Genomic DNA, 26888 nt, shown 5'->3' with positions numbered 1-26888 from the left:
CTCTGAATTCCAGTTGTTACGAAGAAGCTTGTTTGTGTGTGTGACAACTTGATGCAAAAATAAAGTATTTAGTTACTTGTACAGAGACAATTTAATTTCTTTCAGAGACTTTTTTCATGTGGGCCCCTCAGAGCAAAGCTTGGTGTCCTCAAAGCTACTGAAGTGCATCTGGGCCCCATACTCTGATGGGTGAAGCCAGTGTCTCAGACCCAAAAGTTCTTGAACTCTGGGGAAAAGTCCTCCTCAGCATGTCAACTTGGGATCTTAGGATTTCCTACCTGCTGGTTCTGAGATGCTTTTATTCCCCACATTCCTTTGTTTAAATGTGGCATTCAGTGACTTCAGAAGGCCGTTTGTTTTGATGTGTGAGAAAAGGATGATTATTTGATTTACCTTTCCTGTACACAGTCTTGTTTTTCAGTGAAGATGAATTCTGTCTATCCCCTGCCATGCAAGCTATTATAGGCCTGGGTTTAACGAAAGGCAGAGAGATTACTGTGTCCTTTAGTGTTGCTGCATTGTAATTTCTGTCTGATCTGTCTAGTGGTCCTGCAAGGCAACATCCAGTGTCTGCTGCAAAAAAATATGACTTCATGTAACTTACAGGAAATAAATTATTCACCTAGGGCATCAGTGCGACAGATAAACTATTAAATGGTACTGTGAGCTGTCATGCATTCACTTGTGCTACGATTCCACGTAAGCATTATTAAAGATTTGGGGATTTGGTGAATATCTAGTGTTAAAACAAAGGAATCTGTTCTGAAGAGTTATGCTGTATCAATCAGAGGCAGGCACCAAGGCACGGAAGGATATGCATGTGGTTTTTATAAGCGTATTCATGACGTTGGTTGATCATTGAGCTTGATCTGTGTTTGCAGGACTGTTGGCATTATTTTGTGTGCGAAGGGATGAACTGCAGATAACTAAGCCGCAATTTGTTCCTAGCAATGGGATAGCTCTGCATATAAATCAAATATTCAATGGTGTATATGTTTTCTTGTGAGTAGGTGAATGCATCGGGACGATCAGTCTTTCAGGTGTGCATCTATTAGCAGAGCAGTTTCTGAAGGCTTGGTATTCATATTTATCATGCTGAACTTCTTTCTACTCACTGGTTACCTGAGATCCATCACTTTTCCAAATTGTTTTTTGTTCCCATTTATTAACATCTGCTGACCACTGTCTCACTCTAAATCTTCCAGCTTTCAGTTTGCTTTCCCAAATCTATTATTCTCTGCAGTTATTTGTCATTAAATTAATACTGACTTGAAAGCAAAATTACAATGCAGGAGATTGCAATATGATATTACAGAATTTTCCATCATCAAATAGATTTTCTTAATAGCACAATATAAAATTTACCTACTTTGAAGTCTCTCACCATTTCAAAAGTCTGTATAATTAGTGCATTTATGTAATTAGGCGCAACTCTGTAAGTGGTCACATGTAGAGCTCATTTTTGCACTAATGGAGGAGGAAGGAAGGGACTGTATTGCCAGCAAAGGAACCAGAGCAAATATGTACTGAAATTCCTAGAGGAAATACAGTTTCTACACAGTATTTTCTCGTGTTATCAACAACAATATCTACAGTGTTATCTACTGTGGGATTGCAGCAGCAGTGAAATGGTTGAATTGGAAACACACTGAGCAAACAATATGTTCAGGAATCCCTTTTCATATTAAATGCCTTGCATTACATTACTTTAAGGAAATGCAGTTTCCTTATTATTGCACTAATTTAAAGCAAATGCCAAATTCTTCTGGCAGGTGTACATTTCTTTACACCCGATAATGGCAGATTAAAAAAAAGTAAGGATGGAATAAAACTTGATTTTTCCATGATGGTCAGCATTGAATGTTCCAAATAGGGAAAGAACTAGAGTCTGAGAATCATAGAATCATTAAGGTTGGAAAAAGACCTCTAAGATCATGGAATCTAATCCTAACCCATCCCCATCATACCCACTAGCCATGTCCCTCGTAAATATTAGAGCTATGGTAACCTCAATAAGTGAGTTTACTCGGTATGAATGACCGTTTGGTTTTCTGGCCCCGCAAACAAACAAAAACTGGGGTAGTTTATTTATTTGTCAATGTATAATTGTGTAAGTATGTGGTCTTGAATGCCTTTTTTCAGCTGATGACCCAGAAGAGAATGGAGAATGGCCTTCCAAATAGAATACTACGTGTTTGCTTCAGGTGTTTTGTTTGTTTGTTTTGAAGCGAGGAATGATCGTTATTGCAAAGGAGTTGGTTTTGTTCACTGAGGACAGAAACTACCCAACTTCAAGATTTATGTCATGAATTTCTGCCTGATTTGCAGGCTAGCCCAAAGCCAGATAGATGCGTTCAGCTCTTTGTACTTTTAGAGTGCAGATTGGGCTGGGAAGAGCAGATGAGCCGAACAAAATTCTCAGTGCCGAAGACCTAAAATGCACAATGTGCATTTCAGGGTTTGTTTTTCATTACCTACTGCGTGGTCCCATGTACCATTAGCTGGACTAGTGGTGCATTTCTGGTCTCTCTCCATCCAAAGGAATTAGGTTCATCCATCTCAAGACCATTCTGTGACGTGAACCTATCTGTGGTAAGTGGCAATGATCAGAAGACGTGAGAAAAGCACACTTGTGCTACAGACTGAATGCTAATGTAGCTTACACACTTATGGTAGTGCCGTGCTCGAGTGCAAAAATACCACAATAAGTGCACCATGTCCACAGCTTATACCAGCCTGCTGATGTGATCTGTGATCATCCCTGAGCCCAAGTATCCTGTAAGGGCTACATCTGTTTTAAGTTGTGAAGCTTGTTGCTGTTCATGCAGCTGTTTTAACAGCTGAGAAATGGCAATCCAGCAATGAATATGCATTGAGCCATGCATCCTTAGCTGTCAATGAAGCTGAATGCATGTGGGCAGAGTCAGCTAGTGGCAATTCAGTTCTGCTGCTGGTAAATTGTAACACTGCGTATGCGTAATAAGAAAAACATAAAATGAGGGCCAGGGCTTGGTGAAAATGCTGTGAATGAGCTGTTCCATCAGTTTTGCCTGAAGCTGAAGTTTTTTAATACAGTTGAACCTGAGGTTACTCAATTTTCAAGACAGTTGCTAGGTTGGATTTGGTTTTCAAATGATTTATCTGGGCAGTAATCCAAATAGCAAAATTACTAGTGGGATGAAACTTTATATTTACTTTTTTTTTTCTGAATCACGGGACTGCATTAGTTTTGTCAAGCTGCTAATGCAGGGATTTCAGGCCCCAAGAATATATCGAGCCCTGTCACCGCAGTTGACTTATATTAAGGTAGCACCCCTCAAAAATGAACATCTCTGCATCCTCACATAGGAGAGCACAGGGAATAAACAATATGCTCAGAGAGCAAAATGCATGTCTATTACTTTGCTGCAAAAGCAGATATTTGGTAGGAGAAGAGCTGCCCACACAGCAATAAAGGGCCTCTCCGTGAATGATTATGAACTGAATTCTGAGCTCTTGGCAGAGGTGTTATGTGATGTGAGCAGTGATAAGGTCCTGATGTTATGTGCTCTTATAGTGGTAACCTTGAGAAACTAATATGGGCTCGAACAGGCAGAAGAATAGGAATGTTGAGGTTTCATGAAAATGCTAAAAATGTGGCCTTTACAGAAGCCCCATTGAACTGTTTTCATTTTTTATGGAACACACAGGAGTTACAGATGAATAAAGAGGTAACTGTTTAGTTTTGTTTGATGGAACTCTGCTAGAAGTAATGCAATGCATTCTTTTCAGGATTTGAGCTGTAAGGCTATAATTTTGGAAAGTTTCTCTGCTGGAAAAGATTGTGACACTAATAGGAATCCTCTCTGCAATCTAAATCAGCTAGTCAAAAGATTGAGAAAGCAAAATAAAGCAATAACTGTACCAAAACTGGAGTTAAACAGAAAAAAAAAAAGAAAAGAAACAATGCTAATGGTTTGCTTTGGGGCCTGCAGGTATCTTTAAGGAATTCAAAAAGCATTGTACCTAGACATGAAGAGATTGAATTTTAAAAAAATATAATTTAGTGTAAATAGATAAGATCCAGGCAAGTGGAATTAACTAATTGCCCAGTCTGTCAGTCTGGAGAACATCCTCAGTGTGGAAATGTTGGGACTGAAAGCTGCAGACAGGAGGGAATGAGGTCTGATGTGGAGAGGAGAGGCTGAGCCGTACTGCAGCTTTTTCTTCACCTTAGCAGCTATGTTTTGATGAAGAACTGAAGAAGAAGCTTAGTTAAATAAATGAAACTCTGTGAGAGTCATTTTTCTTGGCTTTTCATCAAAGTGTTATTTTCAGTTAATCTAGCAAATGAGTTGGCGTGACAAGCATGAATTTGACCAAACACCTACAATTTATTTTTGAATCAAGCAATGAAAGAATTAATACGTGGTACAAAATTCCCTCTTGGCATCACTCTACAGGACCTAATACAGTTGTGCCATGGATCTGATCAGTGTTTATAAGTATCTGCAGGGAGGTGGGAGGCAAATGGATGAGGCCAGACTCTTCTTGGTGGTGTGTAGCAACAGAACAAGGAGCAATGGCCTGAGACTTGTACATAGGAAGTTCTGTACAAACATGTGGAAGAACTTCTTTACAGTAAGGGTGATGCAGCACTGGCACAGGCTGCCCAGAGAGGTGGTGGAGTCTCCTTCTGTGGAGTCATTCAAGACCTGTCTGGATGCCAACCTGGGTGACCTATTGTAGGGAACTGCTTTAGCAGGGGGCTGGACTCCGTGATCTCTTGAGGCCCCTTCCAACTCCTGCAGTGTTGGGATTTTGTGATTTACTCACATGCAGCTGAGAAAGGAATTCCTCAACCAATAACTTCAGATCCTATTGGTTTCACAAGTGTACACATTGGAGCATCTGAACTTGAAACATCTTTTTTTATATAAATATTTGTGCTTCTGTGTTTTTTCATTCTTTTTGTTCTTGTTTTGGCCAACCTCCAGCTGCCAGCCCATGAGGCACACGTACTCCTTAGGGTACTGTATCTGTCCTGTGTAGGTATCTGAGATACTTTGGGGGCAACTCAAACAGTGCTGAACGCTAATGGAATGGAGTGAAATAGAATAAAATTATTAAGATTGGAAAAGAAAACATCTAAGAGCTCCAAGTCCAACCCCAGCCCAACCCCACCATGCCCACTGACCATCTACATCTCCACAGACATCTCCATGGTTCTTGAACACCTCCACGGATGGTGACCCCACCACCTCCCTGGGCAGCCTGTTCCAATGCCTGACCACACTTTCTGAGAAGAAATTTTTCCTAATATCTGATCTGATTACATTTAGCTAGCTGAACATGAGCCAGCAGTGCGCTCTGGCAGCTCGAAAGGCAAATGGGATCCTGGGCTCCATCAGGAGAGGGGTGGTCAGCAGGGACAGGGAGGTGATCGTCCCTCTCTACTCGGCTCTTGTGAGGCCCCATCTGGAGTACTGTGTCCAGGTGTGGAGCCCTCAGTACAAGAAAGACATTGAGATTTTGGAAAGGGTCCAGAGGAGGGCGACTAAGATGATCAGGGGGCTGGAGCACCTCCCCTATGAGGACAGGCTGAGGGAGTTGGGCTTGTTCAGCCTGGAGAAGAGAAGGCTGCGGGGTGACCTCATTGCAGCCTATCAATACCTGAAGGGATCCTACACCCAGGAGGGGAGTAAACTCTTGAAAAGGGCTGACAACAGCAGGACGAGGGGAAATGGATCGAAGTTGAAGGAGGGAAGATTTAGGTTGGATGTTAGGGGGAAGTTCTATACAAGGAGAGTGGTTAGGCCCTGGAACGGGCTGCCCAGGGAGGTTGTGGATGCCCCGTCCCTGGATGTGTTTAAGGCCAGGTTGGACGGGGTCCTGGGCAACCTGATCTGAATGTGTGTGTTTGGTGGCCCTGCTAGGCAGGGGGGTTGGAACTACATGATCCTTGAGGTCCCTTCCAACCCGGGTGATTCTGTGATTCTGTGTGATTCTGTGATTTTAGGCATACTCTGGTCTTTCACGGCTCTAGTGGAAACTGATATACCATGGCTATAATGGAAACTGATATACCATGGCTACAATAGAAGCTGATGTATTATGACTGTAATGGAAGCTGTTATACCATGACTGCAATGGCAACTCTCAAAGCTCTCTCAGATGTGGACTCTGCTAGGTGTAAAACAGGTTGTGAGGGATGGATGCATTCTTCAGAGTAAGAGAAGCTTTCATAAACACTCTCTGGAATGATGTGGCAAACCACTCAAGTCTTTGACTGCAAAACCAAGTGGCGCATATTTGACATGCTAGAAAGGAACAGAGATTTAGAAGCTGGAGTTCTCTGGCCAGCATAGTGAGCAAGCAAACAAATTGGTCGGGGTTGTATCTGTTGAAGCAAGGAAATGCTATTTACAGATCTGCAGGATCCAGCCGTTCTGAGCTAAATTTTGGTTGAACGAAGGAATGCTTTGTGGAGTGAATGTGCAACATTCAGCCAGAGCTTTCTGTAGCATTCTGTGTGAATATTGAGCACGCTTTCACTTTTTTTTTTTTTTTTTTTTGGCAGAGAGGAGTTAAATAGGTCTTTAAAAAAAGTAGGTTGTTGTTAATAAAACAGCCTAATAGAGTCAATAAAAAAAATAACACCTGCTTACTCCTCTTCAAATTATGTCTATTTCAGAGCTTTACGTATCGAATTATCTTTGCTTCACTCTGAAGTGAATAGTAGCTACTTGATTCCTGATTGATGCTGGTAGTTCTTATGAAAATAAGCAAGCCTGATCTGATAAGCTAAGCCATTATTTATTTTGTAATCACTCATCTGTGCTACAGAGATACCCTTTTTATGTTCATCCCTCTCTGAGAAAGCTGCATTCAGCTGCAGTTGAGGAGGTTTTGTGTGAACAGTTGCAAACTCCTTTCATGTTTACCTACAACTGCAGAAAATGTGCCTTCCTTGTCACACCCAGAAAATTTGGTCACTGTGCAGCAGGAAGATCACTGAGGACTAATACATGCTTTTGACTGCATTTCTTCATCACCACTGAGATGACTTTATTTTGAAAGACTGAAACACATAGAACATGGTGGTGGGGTGCTGGCAATACGTTGCCCAGAGAGGTGGTGGTGCCCCATCCTTGCAGACAGCCAAGGTCAGGCTGGATGGGCTCTGAGCACTGATGTAGCTGTGGGTGTCCCTGCTCACTGCAGGGGAGTTGAACCAGATGGCCTTTAAAGATCCCTTCCAACTCCATTTGATGATTCTTTGACATGAAAACACCAGTGAGCATCCCTGAAAGCACAGGACTAAAGACAGCTCCCAAAACCCACTTAGGCACTCCAAGCTATGCTGAATGCAGCGTGTTATCCGTTGAACATTGTTTCTGTTCCCCTGGATGCAGCTACAGCCCAAACTCCTTGCTTTTATTGATGCTGCACAAGTCAAGATTGTTTTAGCTTTCTCTTCTGCATATATGCTGTTCATTTGATGAAAGGCCGGGCTTTTCACTTAGCCCTTTGGCTGCTGTGAATACACTTAATCATGGATTTGAAGTTAGACCTATGAGCAGCATTATGAAACCATACTTTCTATTTTATAATGACTTTTTTTTTCAGCTTGGAGGTCATGGGGTTCAGCAAAGAAACCATTTTCTTTATTGTACTGTGAGCATGAACCTGGGGCTTCAAGCTAACACTTATATTGGACACTGAAACTAATATTTGAAATTGCCTTACTGTAAACCAATGTAAATATCAAATAGATTTGAATCTAAGAGTGCTCTGTAAATGAAACATTTCCTGCTTTGTGCTACCTGCTCTGTTCAACATGGTGTTCCATCCCTGGAGGCACTCAAGGCCAGGCTGGATGGGGAAGCCTGAGCTGGTGGGGAGCCGCCAGCCCACAGCGGGGTTTGGAGCCCCATGATCATTAAGGTCCCTTCCCCACAAGCCATGCTATGATTCTGTGACATCCTAAATTTGTCAAGTCATCTTGTTTTCAAATATTTAGGTAGATGAATTGTCAATCCACGAGGCAGGTCTGCGTGCTATTGCAAAAGATGAAGATTTAAAGGGTTCGGCTGACTTGTCCACAGGAGCTTAGTGCTCGCTGAGATGTCCTACCCCATCTGACAAGGTCTCCAGCTGCCATCCCATGTGGGCATAGGTCTCTCTTAGGTCTTGAGTCACAACAGTGGAGCAACACAGTGGAGCCTATAGTGATATCAGCACACTCATGCTCAATACCTTTACATCAGCCTGCAAATATATTCCTACACAGTTCGTTGGCATCAAGAGTCGTTCTGAAGGGCTTCTGGTTCAGCCTTTTAATTCCTTGATCTTGATTATTCATCTGTTATAGCACTCTAAAAGTTTCACAAGCATATCAAATGTCAGGAGCATAATTTTAATAATGGTATTAATAACGATGGGTTAAGTGTACACAGTGCTTTACAGGGAAGAAGATAGGGTTCATTCTCTTAAGGAAGCTCTGAAGGATCTTAATTTCACTTAGAGCTTAGTTATGAGGAGGAAATGATAAAATAGTATAGAGAAGGTAGAGGCAAAGGAAAGAAAGGATTAAAAACCATTTTTAGGATTAGCTATTGCTGTTCTGTGTTGTAACTTTTTGTCTTGGACTTTAATGTAGCCCTTAAAGATGACTTGAGCAACAGTTCCAGGAAACAAAACCTGAGAAATAGTCTTGAGAAGCGTTGAGAATGTTGTGTTGTACGTCTGCTCTGACTTGTGAATCCTTCTTTGTCCAGGTGAAAGATGTGGCTTATGTTGGGACTTCTTGCACTGACCTGGAGAGGGGGAAGGGACTTGGCCGGGTTTGCAGTTTCTGTACAAGTTTCCAAAATGAAACAAAAAGCTCTCTCTCTCTTTTGTTTTTTTTTTTTTAATGGCATTTTTAATGAATACAGTGAGACTGAGAGCACTACTTTTGCTGTCCAAACAGCTTGCTTGTCCGTGCTGCGAGGCTGTGTGATTTGAGGAGTACTTTGGCTATTCAACCCTCTGATTTTCACAGTGACAATAATGTGCCCAAGCCACGATTAATTCAGTTAAGAATTCAAGTAGGTACTCATCGAAGATTCTTTCATTCTTTATCCAACTCTAAAATAAAAAGCCAAAAATTTGTCTGAAAGAGGTTTTCTCAAATCAGAAGAAAGAACATAATGGCACTTTGGAATGGTCTCAGTTTTACAAGTCACGTATGGAAATCACAGATACTCTCTATTTGTAAAATACACTTGTGTGTATGTGAGTATGAACACATACTCAGGTTCAGTCTGATAGCTGGGTGAGCTACAGCATGTATCAACAGTTGTCATCTGATGTGATTGCTTTCTATCTGATGTTAACCTTTTCTTTAGTATCTCTCACGATTTTCTTGCTGAACCAAATGCAAATCAACTGCACAGTTGCAAATCCACAGCAACACCGTTAGAATCAACGGAATTATTTTGGATTTCCAGTAATGCAGTCGAGATAAAAATCTGGCCCAAGACTTTCTTTCATTTCAGCAATTTCCCCAATGAGTTGTTGGAGGATTCTGTGTATTATTTGCTGTTTGAAGTATGCCGCTCAGTCAAATACAGCTCTCAGCTTTGGGGAAAACAAGTCAATACTTCCTGGAAAGAAAAATCAGAGCACGCTTTAACCAACAACATTGTCATGTCAGTTTTGATCTTATGATCTTCTTGCATCAAGATCTGTTTCTTCTTTAATAACTTGCACGTACTGCTTGTAGACTAATCTGTTATTCTCTTAGATCCCATGTATCTACCAGTTGCAGTAAAAGGTGCAGAAAAGGGACAGGTTGTCCGTCTGCTTAAGCATTCATCTTTTGCTGGAGTTGTATGGGATTGTAGGCATTCAAAGCAACCTGGCTAGGAAAAAGCAGGAGATCTCTTTTTATGTTCATGCATGGCTGTCATTCCCAAGGAGGAATGGGGTCAGGACAGGTCACACCTCAACTGTTTTCTCAGTGCAGCACTTCTGTCATCGCAGCAAGACCAATGGGTGAGGAACCGGCCCGATGGATGTCTACATTCATGTCACAAGATCAAGCGAAGCCCATGTTACAGGGGCTCTTTATTTCTATGTGTGATTTGTTTCCTCCCTACACTGTTTACTCACCCTTTTTCTTTCCTGGATCTTCTTGCTCCATATCCCACTCTTCCTACTTCCACATTTTGCCCAGTCTTCAGATTTTCCCCTTTCTTCCTCAGGTTTATGTGGTTGAAAAATTGTCCCTTGTCTCCATCCTTGAATACAAAGACTCATGCATATTTTCTAGCAGTTGGCCACAGGGTCTAAAAGTGAATCTTACAGCCCTGCATAACCAGGTGGACAAAATGTGTTCCTTCTTTGTGCTGCATAAAGCATCCCAAGATACCTCCTGCTGCCTGACCATGCTGCTGAGTGCTCTGCAGAAAGTGACTTCAAGGACTGACAAAGCATTTGGTCGTCGCTTTGTTCCTGACCCTTCCCCAAGCAACCAGCTTCCTATGGCTCGTTGAAGTTAAGGTATTTCCATTCTGGCTGCACCTTTTCGGTGAATCAGTTAAAACATGTCTTTTTTGGACTTTTAAAGGAACTCTATTTTAGGTGTTCATAAAAGCAAACTTCCATTTTAGAGAAGTGCTATGTATGCACATTGAAGGCCTACAGCCAGAAACCTGAACTAGGTGAGAATATATATTTGTAATAATAGATGGCTGAGAGTGAAACCCATGGATCCACTTTCTCTTCATGAGAATTGTCAGGATTCTTCTATTATTTTTTATTGTGAGACATGAGAAGTCAGAATTGTAGCTTTACATGTGGATGTGCTTTACGGTCACATTCACCAAAAAGTGTTTTTTTTTGGTCTGATTTAGTTTTAAACTTTCTTGAACTTTTTTTGCAGTTGGCTTTTTAAAAAAATAATAATAACAATAATTAAAAATAGATACCAGAACTAGAAACAGTACCCCAGAATTAACGTAATCAATGATGTAAATGTCACATTATGTCCCTGAGCACGCTGTTGTTAACAAATGGGTGTAGATGTGGGCTTCATTCTTTGTTCCTAGACATAAAATTCTGGTGTGGATTTTCTTAGGTGTAGAATTTGGGATTTAATTGCAGTAAAATGATCTCACCTGCTCTATTTGAGTGCCCCAGGACTGTCAGCATTTGCTGTAATCGACTTCCATTTTGCCACCACTAATTTTGTGGTTGTTTCTAAGACACAGGTAAATGTCAATCATGCTGTACTTCATAACAATTTCTGCTGAAGTCCATCTTAGTCCATTTATTGTTTCCTGCATTGATACGATGTAGTACTTTACTTCTTTTTTTTTTTAATTAAAAAGGTTAAATGGTACTAAATCTAAAATGGGAAATTGCCTGTATTGTACCTACATTTTCTCCTTCAGCTGATGAACTCGTAAACTCATCAAAGAAAGATGTTGGCTTTGTTTGACCTATTTTCTACAAAAACATGTTGATTGGCACTAATTACATTCCTTACCATTTGATTTCTGCTTCATTTCTTGTTGTTTCTGTTTTTAATCAAGTACAAATAGGCCCACGTTGCGTGCGTTGCCTTACGCACCCCTTTTGAAGTGCTGCAGGAAACCAGACTCGTTCTCTCTCTCCGCATATCCAATACTAAACATCCAAAAAGCATGGTGAGGACTTGCAGCATCCTCCTCCTCCTCGTCACACACAAATCTGTGCTCACAATACCACCGTTTTGCTTTCTGTAATATTTTTTTATCTCTGTTGGCTAATTATATCTCGGATGATTATTTTTCATCCAGCACTTCTTGCCATTCCATAGACGCGGTTGCTGTTTTATGTGCCAACAATCACAGGAAATAAATTTCCCCATTATCCCCTGATAGATTATTAGAGGAAAAGCCTTTGGTGCGAGCTGGGATTTAATGGGGCTGGAGGAAAACCAGATTTCTTCCATTGCCCTCTGGTGGCCTGGCTGCACGGCTGCAGCGGCACAGAGGCAGGAACTCGCTTTCCTCTTTGTGTGTGCTACACAAAACATCGGATTTCTTATCACTTGAGTGTCCCAAAGTGATTTGTTCTATCTGTTATTTGGTATATTTGTTGCCTATGAAGTTATTTCACATCTCCTATAGCCACGGAGTACTGTTACGTAGGTGGGATAAAGCTGAATTATCCCGCTGATGGTTGGAAGGGATGACAGCAGGCGATGCTGCAGGTTTTGCTGCGGAAGAAGAAGATTCAGTTTTAGTTGTATGAGCATTATTTATCAAGTGAATTTTGAGAGGGACACTTGTCCACAGTTACATGCAATCTGTAAGAATAGGCATCATATTTTGTCATAAAATAGTATTTTAGGCACCATATTCTGCTTCCGTTGCTATGCGTAATCATGAATTCATCACATTTATGCTTCATTCCACTTGCCTGAAAATTATCCTTCATCTCAGAACAGAGATCTTCCTTGGGATCCATAGGGCTCATCTTGTGCCTGAGCGGATCACAAGTGTACTCATAATTGTAGGAATGCAGAGCGCTCAGCCCTGTGCACAGCTTCACAGTTGTCACGTTTGGAGGTTGACATTGGACAGAGATGACAGAAATCAATGGGGTCTAATTTTCATTTTGCAAACAAAAAGAATGTGAGGTTTTTTCTCCCCCCTTAATTTCACTGCGAGATAATGTTTGAACAAACATATTAGTAGGATGCATTACAGAATTAGATATTTACAAGAGATACAGAGGGCAGGAGGAAAAGGGAATAATGCTTGGGTTGGGAATGGATGAATATATTAAGAATTGCCTTTTGTGAATGTGGTGGGTTAACCTTGGCTGGCTGGAGGCCCTTTTGGGGCAGTAAAATGAGAGGAAATCAACCACTGCTCCAAAGCGGTTGCTGGCGCTTTCTACCCTGAGTTAAAATGCAACGTACTTTTGAACTGCAGCTTGCTAGCCTTAAAAATGTGGTGACTTTCAGCTGTAAAATGCCTGGGCAGTGTATATTGATTTTATGCCACGTCACATCTCTGTGCTGTTGGGTCAGGCATTAATTCAGCATCGTGGCTTTCATTGGAGAATGGAGCACCTGTGCCAGAGAGCTGAGAGCGCACTTCTTTGTACATCCCTGCCTACGGATGCGCGCTGAGAGCACAAAAAAACCCCAATATCTTGCAGCTTTGCACTTACTTCCAAAATGACTCACTCCCTCTGGTGGGAACATTTAATTCTGAACGTGTGATGCTGCTTTCCCTCCTCCTCTTCTTGCAGCCGCCCCCCTCCCCTCGCAGCATTCATCTCGCTGGCTGTGACATCTGCTCCATGTGCTTTCGTTTCTATGGGAGCTGCTGTAGCCAAGGACTCGTGGACCCAACAGAGGAAGAAAAAGCCCGGGGTGGCCAGGTTTGGGTTCCTGGCTACTTGTTCTCAGTCAGTGAGCCAGGATCTATTGGAGATGCCCCAGGGGTTGCTCGCTTCCATGGCTGACAGTGATCCAGAGCCAGGAGCATTTGCTTTCTCCTCCGGTGGGTTTGGTGGAGCTTCACTCCTTGTTTCCTTTTGTCTTGTTGAGGTCTCCAATTTGGCAGCAAACAGCCCTCAGATTCTGCCTTTCAGATGGTGAGAATGCAGATGCCAGACCCTAAGATATTGTAATTAAGAATCTATTTATAACGTAGTTTGTCATTAGAATTACCATGTCATTTTATGAACAAGAGAGGATAATGACAGTTCTCAGTCTACACCTGTAACCCTTTATTCTTATTTATTTTTAGGACAGTTCTCTGATCTGCTTTAGCTCTGGATTCGTTACAAAGCCTGAGTTAGCATCGTGCCATATCGTCTGTGGCTCTTTTGCTCCTCCATTCCCTAGGTACCAACACCAGGGCTGTGGACTGGCTCCTTTCAGTCACAAGATCCCACTTCTTCCTTTTTAATACTGTAGGTAATGGAATCAGAATATGCTCTGTGTTTCTCTATCAAAAACCCATAGGGATTGTCGTTCAGGCTGGAACATCTCAGCTCGTGTGCCATCACTTACCATGGGGCATTGCTGCTACAAAACATCCGATATTCAGGAGTGGTGTTATACCATTACAAAGACATATTTATTTTAGAACAGTTCATACATAGGAGACTAAGCCTGCAGGAGCCAGGATTGCTTAGTAAAATTAATATGAACTTGGAAAACATGAGAAGAAAGGTTGTCAGAGATTAATATCACTCCTGTTTCCCGTATCTGGTATAATAAAGGGCATCCATCAAGCTGCAGTGTGCTGCGAGTTGGGCTCAGTGTGGGAGGGTACTGGGCTTTGACATGCCTCCAGCACGACAGCTACTGCTTGGTGGGGTGAGGCTGGTGTTGGATGCGCTTTAGAGAATTGTGGGCAGTACTTTTGGTAGCAGATGCACAAGTTCTTTTCATGTCCCTGCTTTTATTCCTTTTCTTCAAAAAAATAGTTTTGTTTCCTTCCATTTTCTTTAATTGTTGGAATTCAGGAAGCTAAGGACAAGTGCTTTGCCTTATGTGAACAGCATTTTACATCTTCAAACATGCCTGCTTCACATCATACGGCTGTGTTATCCAGTTATGTTGGTACCTTGCAACTTTTCCATTTCGATACTTATTCCTATTTAATCCTACATATTCTTTCCCTGATCAGTATCAGCGTGTCTGGTCTCAGACCCCCTTCAGTCTGTGAACGGACAGAAAATGCTGCCAAGAGAAGAGGAGCCATGGATCCTTGGGATCTCTGGTTATCTGCTCCATTTTAAAAGGCTGCTCGGACACCTGACTTACTCCTTCTTTTGCTTCCATCCACTGTGTACAGAGTCCCTTCCAGCTGGATGGAAATCCCATCCTAGTCTTCCATCTTTGAGACCATTCCATTTCTATTTATTATCAATGGTCTTCCTTATAAACAACTTGTTCTTCTTTGTTTCTAAGAGCAGACATCGGTGATAGGATGTGATCCCTTTTGGAGAGGGGGAATAGGAATTCTGCTGGCAGGAAAAGCCATATCAGTATGGGGTACGGCCTCAGCAGCTCCTTGGAGAAGATGACAGTCTGTCCTAGAACGGTGCTGTGAGGAAATTGGCTGTAATCAGTGAAGACATGAGACCAAAGACACAAATCCAAGGGTTGAGGGCTAATTGCAGTAGTACAGACATCTGATTTGTTTGGGTTATAAGTTACATACTGTCTTAAATTCCTCCAGTCCAGTTTGACTTCCATTTTACATGCACAGCACCTAGCTCGTGTTCTCAACTTCCAGTTGCTATATTGGCTGCCACTTCAATCTATATAGTTCATGCTACTGCTGCTAGAAAAAAGTCATACTGAAAGGTTCTTTTTTTATCATTGCTACAAATCCTTGACATCTTGGTTGTAGGTGAAATGGAGTTGTATTTACATTTTTGTAAATTCCTTTTATACCAGTTGGTTGTTTTTTGTCTTGGTTTACAGCTTAAGTTTCTATGTACTGATCAATGTTTAAAGGTAATATTATAAGTGAGATTAGCGTGGAACAATGATATATTAAATAGTGCAATTCATTATTTTGTGAATAATGCATTCACATTATTAATTTGATTTGTTTAATTAAAATAACCATTAAAATGCTGGTGGTAGATTTACAGCACAAAAACACTACTGGCTCCCTTTTTGTCAATGGGACATAATATGATACAAGGTCTCAAACACTTCAACATTTTGCTAATTGAGTCAGCAGTTCAATTAGAAATTAGTATTGCTGGGGAGGAAAATCAAATCAAATATAGAACCTACTTAGCATTTAAAGCTCAGTGCAGGGGGTTCCCTTGTTTTCCTTTTGGTGAATGTGAGCAAGAGGTCAGGTTCTTCTGTGAACATTAAAAAATGTCATCACTCAACCTGCTGTATGTGTGACAATACATCATGTTTATGCTGACAGGAGGAAGCAAACAAAACCCAACGAGAAGGTAATGAGGTAGAGCACTGACAAGCTGGGAAATCTTCCCCTCACAATGCTCTGAAATGTTTACTAAGGCTGATGGTTCAGTGTAAGAACACAAACTGCAATGAAATTGCGCCATCTTTTTTTCCTTTTCCACTTTTTGGGTTTTTTTTTTTTTTGGAATTTGACAATGATTGAAAGGACAAAAATGAAATTGTTCCATATCTGAGAAGAAAAGCACAAGCTGTATTCATGCTGGTAAATAGGTCTTGTTTCCATTGTGGTTCTGAAATACCATGCATAAGGTGGAGAAAGTCCAGTTATGTCCCTCTGATGAAACTGCCTTTACTGTTCACATTACAGCACTTGCAGACTGAGCGACTATTCTGTATTTCTCCCACAATCTTCACTCTCTGATCTAACTTTGTTCTGCCTCACAGTAACCCCAAAGCCTTTACATACATAAGCACATTAAGTGCCTTACCTTGGGGATCCTGAGTTTCCCTAGGCCAGAGGTCACCACAGATGACCGAGGCCAGTTCCTAAAGCCTGAGCACAAGGTCTGATAGCAGAGATGGAAGAGGTTGCCCAGAGAAGCTGTGGATGCCCCATCCCTGAAGGTGCTCAAGGCCATGGATGGGGCCCTGTGCAGCCTGGGCTTGTGAGTAGCAACTAGACCATGGCAGCACTTGGAACGAGATGATCATTAAGGTCCCTTCCAGCCCAACCATTCCGTGATTCTGTGATTCCATGATTCTGTGGTCTGTGTCAGGCACCTGGATCCAGTCTCTGGTTCACTAGTAGAAGCCTCTGTTGCTGCATTGCCCAGAACAGGGTCATGGAGTGAGCTACACTCAAACACCTTGCTTGGGCTTGCTCATAGGGTTATTTTTAAACTGTATTGTAGGCATACATCAACACTACACTGATGTTAACATGCTGACCACGGCTGTGACCTGGATCCACACACAGCTCTGCAGATACAAACATGGCATGCCTTAGTGTGTCCCTGGAATGTTTGTGGGCTTGTCCTGCCTGCAAAGCCATGCTCGTGGCAGATCCAAGGGCAACCCAAAGGGCTGTCCTCAGGAGGCAGTGGAAGAGGGGAGTCTGGCTGCTTGGATGTGAGCCCAGCTGCGCTTCTTGGCCTGGGGACTGTGTAATGAATAATGAATGATTCAGCACACTTTAATTTCCAGTATGAATGAAGCCATTCCACATCACTTCTGTGAATGAGAAAAGCTCCTACAGTTGCCTTTGATCACAGTGAATTCAGTTTTGCAGCTGGTTTAAATAATGCTTTGTACCTAGTTGGGTATCATTTTGATCATTGATGAAATGGATAGAAATATTTAACTAAAGCAGTGCCATGACCTTCTCTGGTGGTTGGACATTTTCAGATGCTGCAATCACTGACTAGACCTGGAGACACTACTGGAGGATGTGGGGTGATGGACCTGGGATTTAGTAGCTAAGCTGTTTTCTGTGGAACTGGGAATAGGAGCTGTAATGCAAATGCACAAAGCACTCATTCAGACCCCTTTGTAGCACTTTGTACATCTCTGCTTACTCATCTTCACGATACATTACTTGGTACAGGTGTAGAAAAGTCTTACCAGGATGCTCAGGGAAGATGGAAGCATTGTATGGGAGCGAGCTGTATGAGCGTGATTTCTTACCTGGTAAATAAGATAAGCAAAGACAAGATTATATTTGTTTGAGAAATACATCTCTGGAGTAAATTCCAGGGAGAGGAAAAGAGTCATTTAAGGTAGAAAACAAATCCGAGTGGGTACAAATTGGCCATCCTAACATTTAGGTTGGAAATTAGTGGTTGGTTTGTTTTTTTTTTTCTAATCATTAGAGCAAATGAGTTCTGAAACAGCTGCCCAAACAGAATAGAGGGGGAGAGAATTCTGACTGTGTATGCAACAGTGCTGGCAAACTTCATGAAAGGATGTATGTGAGCTCCCAGTGGCAGGAAACTCAACTTGATAGCACAGAAGGTCTGTCAGACCTGTAGCCGTATAAGTGCAGAGTGCTATAATTTTACAAGCTAATGTAACCTCAGTTTTTCCTTATTCTAAAAGAGCTGAGACTACATTAAGGCATTATACTGCACCCAGGGCCTTGTCTTTATGAGTTTATAGATTGACTGGGAGAGTCATTACCTTCATCAATATCCAATTTTCCAAACCCTATGGTTCACTTGTTATGTGTGTCCCAGTCTTCACAGCAGTTTCTGTAATGTCCCGAGTTGCAAACCCTGTTGTTCTGAAAATACTTGATTTACAGCAAAGAATAAGCAAGTCCTAAGGCCAGAGAGTACTCTGAAGTCAGTAGAAAGCTAGGTTTGCCAGGATCATGCACTGATGGCCAAATTGCATGACTGGTTGTCACTGTCTTCATAATGTACTTCAGCATTGTGTGAAGTTACCCTTGAAGAACTCTTACCCTGACCACTGAACTCCCATCATCTTAATGACAGGAATATACAGAGAAAGCTTATCTATCCAAACACACCTTACTCTATGCAGTAATCATAATGTAAGATGGCTTTTGCTCTTTGTTAAATGCAGCTGACAAATCTATCACTGTTACATATATACGTGTGCATGTCTTTCTTTCTTTATTTTTACCCTTGCCGTGTCAGTTCATGAACATGGATCTGATGAAAGACAAAGTAGAGACCCCTGAAGTTAAGAGGGACATCTCATGCATGTACGTTCATTTAGATTTTGGGTAAACGATATGTGAGCTTGGGCAAAAAGCAAGAAGTTAATACAAATGAGTGTGAAAACAGTCTTGTCAATTAAGCTTGCTAACACAAACATAGAGTCCTGTCTTTAAAGTCTCGGGATTCTGGTTGTCAAGTGCAAAGAACATTTTGTCCTGCTTAGCCAACCCGTTCTAACTAACAACTAATACAATTAGAATTTATTTGCACTTTTATTGCACTTGATCATGAACAAATAAAATACTGAAGTTCACCCGTTTCTCTAGTAAATGGAGTATTTTTTGTTCATTCGTTGAATAAACTGCTCAAGCTCTTTGTGAATGGGTGTAATAGGGATTTTAGGCCTTTTGAATAGCAACTCTTTTCCATTGAAGGCTCCATTTTGCCAAAGACATCAACACCCGAGATAAGTACTAGATATGGCTGAGCTGTGGGGTCTTGTGCAGGGGCAGGGACTCCCTGTGAGAATTATATTTAATTCAGAAGATCAGTACTGGAGAGTGTTCCTCATGGGGAGAACTGGATTGCAGTGTGGTTTGATTTTTGTAAAAAAACTGCTAGGTTAATTATTGCTTTGATTATGGAGCTAGAATTGCCATCTGTCACAAGCACTGTGGGATGACCAAACTTATTTTAGCTTAGCGTTTTTCCACATATAATGTTTATTATTCCCAAAATAATATAATGTGGGACAGATACTATCATCCTGGGACAACTTTGTCATGTGATGACTTTACTCATATCATCATATTGTACCATAATGCCATTACATTTTCATGTGACACTCCATAGCGCTGTGTGCTATATTACATTGTGCACCACTTAGGTTGTGGCACAGCTACAGAGAAACAGTGCATCTGACTGACACATCTCCACTGTTTAATTAAGGTTATTTCCTTATAAAGAGTGTCTAAAGTGTGTCTAGTAGTGTCTAGTAGTTAGCCAGTAGTGTCTAGAGTGTCTAGTAGTTAGCCAGGAGCTTTCTTGAAGGGTGAAAGGAAATAGGATGTTTCCTTTGGACTGAAATATCTTGATTTTGTCATGGATCCTTCTCACAAATTGATCTCCTCCCTTCCTTTGGGAAGCTGTAGGATCTTGGGGGCCAACAGGTTGGCCACGAGCCAGCAGTGTGCCCTGGTGGCCAAGAAGGCTCATGGCTTCCTGGACTGCATTGCACAGAGTGTGGCCAGCAGGGAAAGAGAGGTGATCCTCTCCCTCTCCTCTGCCTTGGGGAAGCCAATCTAGAGCACTGTGTCCAGTTCTGGGCTCCTTAGCTCAAGACAGACAGGGAACTGCTGGAGAGAGTCAAGAGGATAGCCACAAAGATGATGAGAGGCCTGGAGCATCTCCTGTATGAGGAAGGGCTGAGAGCCCTGGGCTGTGCAATCTGGAGAAGAGAAGACTGGGAGTGAATCTCACTGCTCAGCACTGTTGACAAATAGCTAAGATACAGGAATCAAGGGAATGGGGTCAGGCTCTTTCCAGTGGTGTGCAGCATCAGGACAAGAAGCAGTGGGCACTCGGAGTGCAGTGGTGCTCGGAGAGCAGTGGCACATCAAAGTGCAAGGTTTTGCATTTGGGCCAGAAGAACCCCAGGCACCCGTACAGGCTGGGAGGAGTGGTCCTTGAGAGCAGCTCGGCAGAGAAGGACCTGGGGGTCCTGATGGACGAGAGACTGAACATGAGCCAGCAGTGCGCTCTGGCAGCTCGAAAGGCAAATGGGATCCTGGGCTCCATCAGGAGAGGGGTGGTCAGCAGGGACAGGGAGGTGATCGTCCCTCTCTACTCGGCTCTTGTGAGGCCCCATCTGGAGTACTGTGTCCAGGTGTGGAGCCCTCAGTACAAGAAAGACATTGAGATTTTGGAAAGGGTCCAGAGGAGGGCGACTAAGATGATCAGGGGGCTGGAGCACCTCCCCTATGAGGACAGGCTGAGGGAGTTGGGCTTGTTCAGCCTGGAGAAGAGAAGGCTGCGGGGTGACCTCATTGCAGCCTATCAATACCTGAAGGGAACCTACACCCAGGAGGGGAGTAAACTCTTCAAAAGGGCTGACAACAGCAGGACTAGGGGAAATGGATCGAAGTTGAAGGAGGGAAGATTTAGGTTGGATGTTAGGGGGAAGTTCTATACAAGGAGAGTGGTTAGGCCCTGGAACGGGCTGCCCAGGGAGGTTGTGGATGCCCCGTCCCTGGATGTGTTTAAGGCCAGGTTGGACAGGGTCCTGGGCAACCTGATCTGAATGTGTGTGTTTGGTGGCCCTGCTAGGCAGGGGGGTTGGAACTACATGATCCTTGAGGTCCCTTCCAACCCGGGTGATTCTGTGATTCTGTGTGATTCTGTGATTCTGTGGGCACAAATGGGAACACAGAAAGCTTCGTACAGTCATGGGGAAGAGCTTCTTTACCTTGAGGGTGACAGCACTGCTCAGGCTGCCCAGGCAGGGTGTGGAGTTTCCATCTCTGGAGATATCCAAGAACCACATGGGCTTTTACCTGTTGCAAGCAACTGCTTTAGCACAAGGTTGAGGTCAGTGATCTCCAGAGGTCTATCCTGTCCCCTACAGTTCTGTGATTCTGTGATCTGATGATTTAGCAGAGGGTTGTTAGAGTTAGGGTAGTATGGTTGGTTGTGGTTGGTCTTGATCTTTAAGGTCTTTTCCAACCTGAGCAATTCTATGATTCTAAGATCATAGAATCACCACAGCGCTCATCCAGTTCCAACCCCCTGCTGTGTGCAGGTCGCCAACCAGCAGCCCAGGCTGCCCAGGGCCACATCCAGCCTGGCCTTGAATGCCTGCAGCGATGGGGCATCCACAGCCTCCTTGGGCAACCTGTTCCAGTGCCTCACCACCCTGTGTGTGTATCTTCTGGTGCTGTTGCTGCATTATAAGGAAAAAGGTATGAAACCATCCAGATTTGTTTGTAGCTTTGCAGGTAAAAGTGAATATTTAACCACCACCTTGAACTGAAAACACTTCCAGGTGAGAAAACACAAATCTGTGAAAGTACCACTAAATAAACAGGCAGGGTGTTACCTCCTAGCTTGACGAAGCTTCAGCTTCCAAGAAAACACATTGCTGTAATGGGCCTTGTTGTGATGAGAACTGCAAGTAGCAGGAAAATTTTCAAGTTTTGTGCCATGTAAAGTTGGGAAAAAAACTCACATTCTGAGCCAGGGCTAAATTAAATGATCGTTTTACACTCTGACAAGTGAACATAACGACAACACCAAAGGCTCTTGCATGTATTTTTCCTGCAAAAAACAAAAAAAAAACAAGTAGAGAAAAGCTGCAGGATGTCAGTTTTACGCATTAGCTGTTGAAAAGATACCTCCATGTCTTCATGTGCCATTCTGCCCTGTCACTTACTGCTTGCTTCTTCAGGCTCTTCCTTTGCATTCTTTGATCTGGGAACAATGAAGGGTATTTGAACCCAAAGTGTGTGCAGGGAATCGCTTTAGAATTACCCGATTATTTTAAATGTTTCGCATTAAGCTAAAGTCAGCCAGAAAGGAGAGGGCCTGGGTGTTACCTTCTCTTTCAGTTTATTGAAATGGCTCTGATGGAAATCCTTATGACCATTTCTAATCCCACAAAAAAAGAGGAAGAGAAAAGGAGAATTAATTGCCAGCAGCCGAGCTTTCGTGGTGAGCACTGCTGACAAAATGCAGTCTATAGGCAATGAATAAAGCGCGTCTGATTTCAAACTCCGGGAGATGAGAACGTGAAATCTGTAGCAGATCTCTGTTACCGCCTCTTATGGCTGACCAGAAAAAAAGCTCCTTTGTTGTTTTAGCCACAGTTTTGCTGTGGGATGCGAGTTACCGACTTTTTCAATTAAATTTCCATCAAAGCTGCAGATAGGAAAATCAATACGGTACATCTCGCGTTTCTCACGTTGCTCGAGCACTGCTTGAAAGGAACACGTTTGCAGTGCTTCTTCTCCCCATTGTTTTGTTAATAATTGTAAATATCTGATATCTGGAGGGGTCACACCTTCCAAGCGTGATGCCAGCACAGAAGAGTGTTTTCCTCTCCTCCGGGGCACTGAAGGTGACGTTGCGGAAGTGGTGTTTTTATTGCTGTGGGTGTGTGCCTTAATGCCAGTGCAACAGTGGTCGAAGCAAACCCTCCCATGGGCAGCCGTGCCCAAGGCGCTCCTTCCAAGCAATGCTCTTCTCCAGGGTGAGCCTCGGAGGATCTGCCAGAGGTGCTGGAAGAGATGGCAGAGGCAGCAGGATGGGGCCCCAGGAGCGTTTCGGAGGATTTTGCTGACGGCCTTTGCAAAAGCAGCAGCAAATTGTGAACCTAGCTGCCTTGTCAGCATCATTTTAATTAACTCTGCATCGCTTTAGCTAGCTCTGCGGATAACACTGGTTGTATTATTTCTTTAAATGAAGGGCTGGAATGCAAATGGAGTGCGTTTAAGTGTAGAGAGCAAAGGATGGTATTAGAGTCAGAGAAAACATATAAATGAGACTCAAAGAATCGCGTCTCGATGATATTGCTGCTTATGGCAAACTTGGTTGAAACGTGCATTCACCCATTATCTTAACTCCTCATGTGCACACAAATCGCATTCCTTGCTCTGCATACTGTTAGCACAGCCACCGGGGTGTTTGGGCAGCATTATTAAAACAGCATTAGTATGCAGCAAGGTGCTCCTCACCCTGCTAAATCACTTTGTAAAGTGGCCCTACAAGCTCTGCCTCTCTTTGTTATGACAGCGTTACTCCTCGCGCTTCTGGTGCAAGACTAATAAGGCTGATAAGTAGAGAGCTAAATTAGGTAGCTGGGAAATGAAGGCAGGGGTAGGGTCTGAATGGGGCCAATAGTGGTTGGTGGGAAAGGCAGTAGGGTGAGCACAGGGAGTGGCCCTGAGAGTGGGACATGGGAGTGCAGGAAGGGCAGTGAAGGTTCTTCACTGCCATTAGCAATTAAAAAAACAACAAAACACAAATATTTGCAAAATGAGATGATCCAGTGAAGTGATGCATGTGAAAGGAATAAGGAGGACAAAATGCACAAAGGAAAGAGAAGGGAGGGCTGGAAAGTTAGAATATTCCCATTCAAAGGAAAGAACATTCAAGTCATTTTTCTTTCCTACAGTCTTTTAGTTTAAGAGTGCTTTTAACCAAACAGAATGCCGTATTCCTTGTCCTATATGGTATTTTTTAACACTTGCCAAATGGTGTCTGCTAACTTGTAGCAGATGTAAAAGATTATTTCCCAAATCTGCAAGAATTGTCACTTTACACTTGCAAAGTGAAGACATCTTGACTGGAATTACAGGAAGAATGAATTATGCATGGAAAGTGGTGCATGCCTATTTTTAATGGTGCATGGGCATCATCCGAAATAGTGTGTGTTTACTCGGCTTACCTTCCAGAGGGGTATGAGCAAGGAAGGGATGAGAAGGTGAGCAGGGGAATCTGTTGGAAAAGATACACTGAGATTTTCTGATTGCAGGATCCAACAAAACAGAGCAATGCTGCCCTGGGAAGAGCTACAGCCAATCCACACAAAATGTCAGCAGCTTCTCGGTTCCTTTGTCACCACTGCTAGACAAATGGCATTACAGCTGCAGGGCAATGGCAGTGTTAGCAGTAGGCTTCCTAAATTCAGACTAATTAAAAGACTAATTTATTAACCACCCAAACTTTTGTTGTTTGCATTCAGTTTTAAAGGACAGGGAGAGCTTGCCTATCAGAAAGTTTGTGTTCGAGGGTGGATTGGTGAGATGAGGCCCTATTTGCTCCAGCCAGTTAGATCTTTGGAGGAGGCTCTGTGAAAGATTTCCAAATGCAGGATGTGTTTGGGTGGTCCCATCGTACACGTGATACATAGCAGCAGGAATGTTAACAGAGGTGCAGTTGCAATTAACTTTTCATTCTAAATTGAGTTTTGACTCCCTCAGCTCAACAAGTCTCATATTTTGTAGACAACATGAGGAAGACTGGAAAGCAAATTTCTTGGAAAACATCAAGATTACCAAGGCTTATGTGCTTGATTTTGTTTCACATTAAATCAGTTAAAGCTTTGATTTGTTTTCAATGTGAAAGAACAGAGATATCCTGCAGGAGAGACACACCACGCAGCTTGATGAGCTGGGTGAGGTGGGATCCACTGCTGCATTGCTTTGGCACTGCACTATCCTAGAGGTGATTTGTACCTTGAGAAGTTTTCATGGCAAGCATTTTGGTTCTGACCAAATGAACATAGATGCTTTGGTGGAGAGCAATAGGAGGGAATCAAGGAGCAGGAAGCGAAGCTTGGACAGGGATTTCTTCCCCGCATCTAGTGATGAATGTGACGTTGGCGGAAGCAATTTGGGTTTCTCTCAGATAATTCTTCCCCTCCATGGTTTAGACCATTAATTCTACCCTTCCATAGTTTAGGAGGCCAATATGGTCCCTCAGCATGGTCTGGTTTTCCTCCGTCTGTCTTTTTTATTGGTTTTGCTATTGAGAAAATCCTGCTTGACGTTGATGTTTCTGTGTGTTGGTGTATTGATGCTTAGCTGCTTAATAACTGATAACTTCATCACAACAAGCATAATGGAGGTGGACATAGTAGAGAAAATTTGTAATACAGTGGTTTAAGAGGCCAGTAGGCCCTCAAGAATACAGTCCCCATGCTCTGTGGGGACACAACTACAGAGCTATCAGTGCACACCATTCATGATGCATGCTTGCATCTTACTTCTTGAAGAAATAAGTCATTAGAGAGCTGTGCTCCCTCCTGGCACTGCCTCTGCCTTTTGGAGGCAATGGAAATCTACTCAGCCTTCAGTAGATCGGTTTGGCACGTACCTGCTACTGGCAGGACTTCAGCAGCTGGAGGACCCAAATGCCCAGCTCTGACTCAGTAGCATCTGGGAGTCAGCTCTTCTCTGATCCGGCTTTGCCAGCTCTCTTCTTGAAGAATGTGTTGTGAAGTTCTCATCAGTACGCTGCTTTCCGCTCTGTTATTTTCTTTAAATCTGATTTATTCATCCACTGTAGACTTGGAACTATGGGTAGAGTATCCATTGAGATAGTGGAAGAACAGCAAGAACTATGTACCATGTGCAGCACCCAACACTATTGAACATGCAGTGCCTCCAGCAACTTCCCAGGTGACTATACAATTTCTAGAATTGTGTCTTATGATCTTTTGCTGTCTATCACACTTGAGCATATAAAATCAGTGAGAATTGTGAGTTACAAGTTAGATATTAGGAAGAATTTCTTCTCATAAGGGAGGTGCCCAGGGAGGTGGTGGTGTCACCATCCATAGAGGTGTTCCAGAACCGTGAGGATGTGGCACTGAGGGATGTGGGCAGTGGGCATGTTGGGGTGCAAACCTCAATGGTTCTCTGTTTCTATGAAGTCATGTTCCACATCAAAATTCCATTACATTTTTGTTATGCCCGATGGCTTTTGGAGGGATGGTGAAATCAAGATTCCTTAAAATACTGGGAATGTGGTTTCTGGCACGTGTTTGCATTATGGTGACTTTGTGCCCCTTAATTTCAAGGGAAGCATTAATCCGTTTGGGGGTTGTAGGTTGTAGATCTTGTTTTCCTCTACCTTTTGGCTTCTTAGGGAAAAAAAATCTCTCTTATATGGCACCATAGTATTTATTATATGTGTTTTATGCTCTCATGACATTACATCTTCACCATGTGTGAAAATCATGGTGACCCCATGCAGACCAATCATTAGCTGGCAGAAATAATCACAGCTCTGGTGGTTTCCACGCATTCCCTTTGTTTTATGCAAGCTGAGAATATGATCTGCATCCTTTCAAACCTGCTGTGCTAACGAAGTCAGAGCCCCATCCTGCTTTCAGCAAACCCAAGAGGCTTTTTGCAAATAGCTTAACAGTGCCTGAGAAGGCCCCAGGTCTTATAGTGTTCTTTATGTGCTGCTTGCAGTTTTAAGGTTTGGGAATATGTTAACTTAGCTCTGATGGAAGGGGAAACAGCTCTGCAGCATTGCTCTTCATCTGTGGCAGTACATTTGTTGGGTAGGCTGTGTTCTTTTAATGCTTTCCTCAAATGCCATTTTGCAACAGTAAAATGCTCACTAAAAATACTAAAATATTTTTAGTTGCCGAGTACAAATCAGATTGAGCTGCACATTTCCCTCGTGAGCAAAAGTGATGAGTCTGTGTTCATTAACTCGAGGCCATCTGGTACAGACATGCTGCAGTCTGTGAATCAAACATGCATCAA

General features: G+C 42.7%; 1 protein-coding gene across 4 annotated transcripts in view; it reads left to right on the top strand.

Moving 5' to 3' along the window:
* The window catches only part of MSRA (methionine sulfoxide reductase A), a 262146-nt gene that overhangs the window by 171308 nt on the left and 63950 nt on the right, over positions 1-26888 (top strand). The window lies entirely within an intron of this gene.

This window comes from Centrocercus urophasianus, unplaced genomic scaffold (assembly GCF_019232065.1).
Source record: "Centrocercus urophasianus isolate 14NV4802_14NV808 unplaced genomic scaffold, USGS_Curo_1.0 seq_39, whole genome shotgun sequence".
Classification (NCBI taxonomy): Eukaryota; Metazoa; Chordata; class Aves; order Galliformes; family Phasianidae; genus Centrocercus; species Centrocercus urophasianus.
The sequence above is the reverse complement of the archived record's forward strand: the minus strand, read 5'-3'. Positions and strand labels throughout refer to the sequence as shown.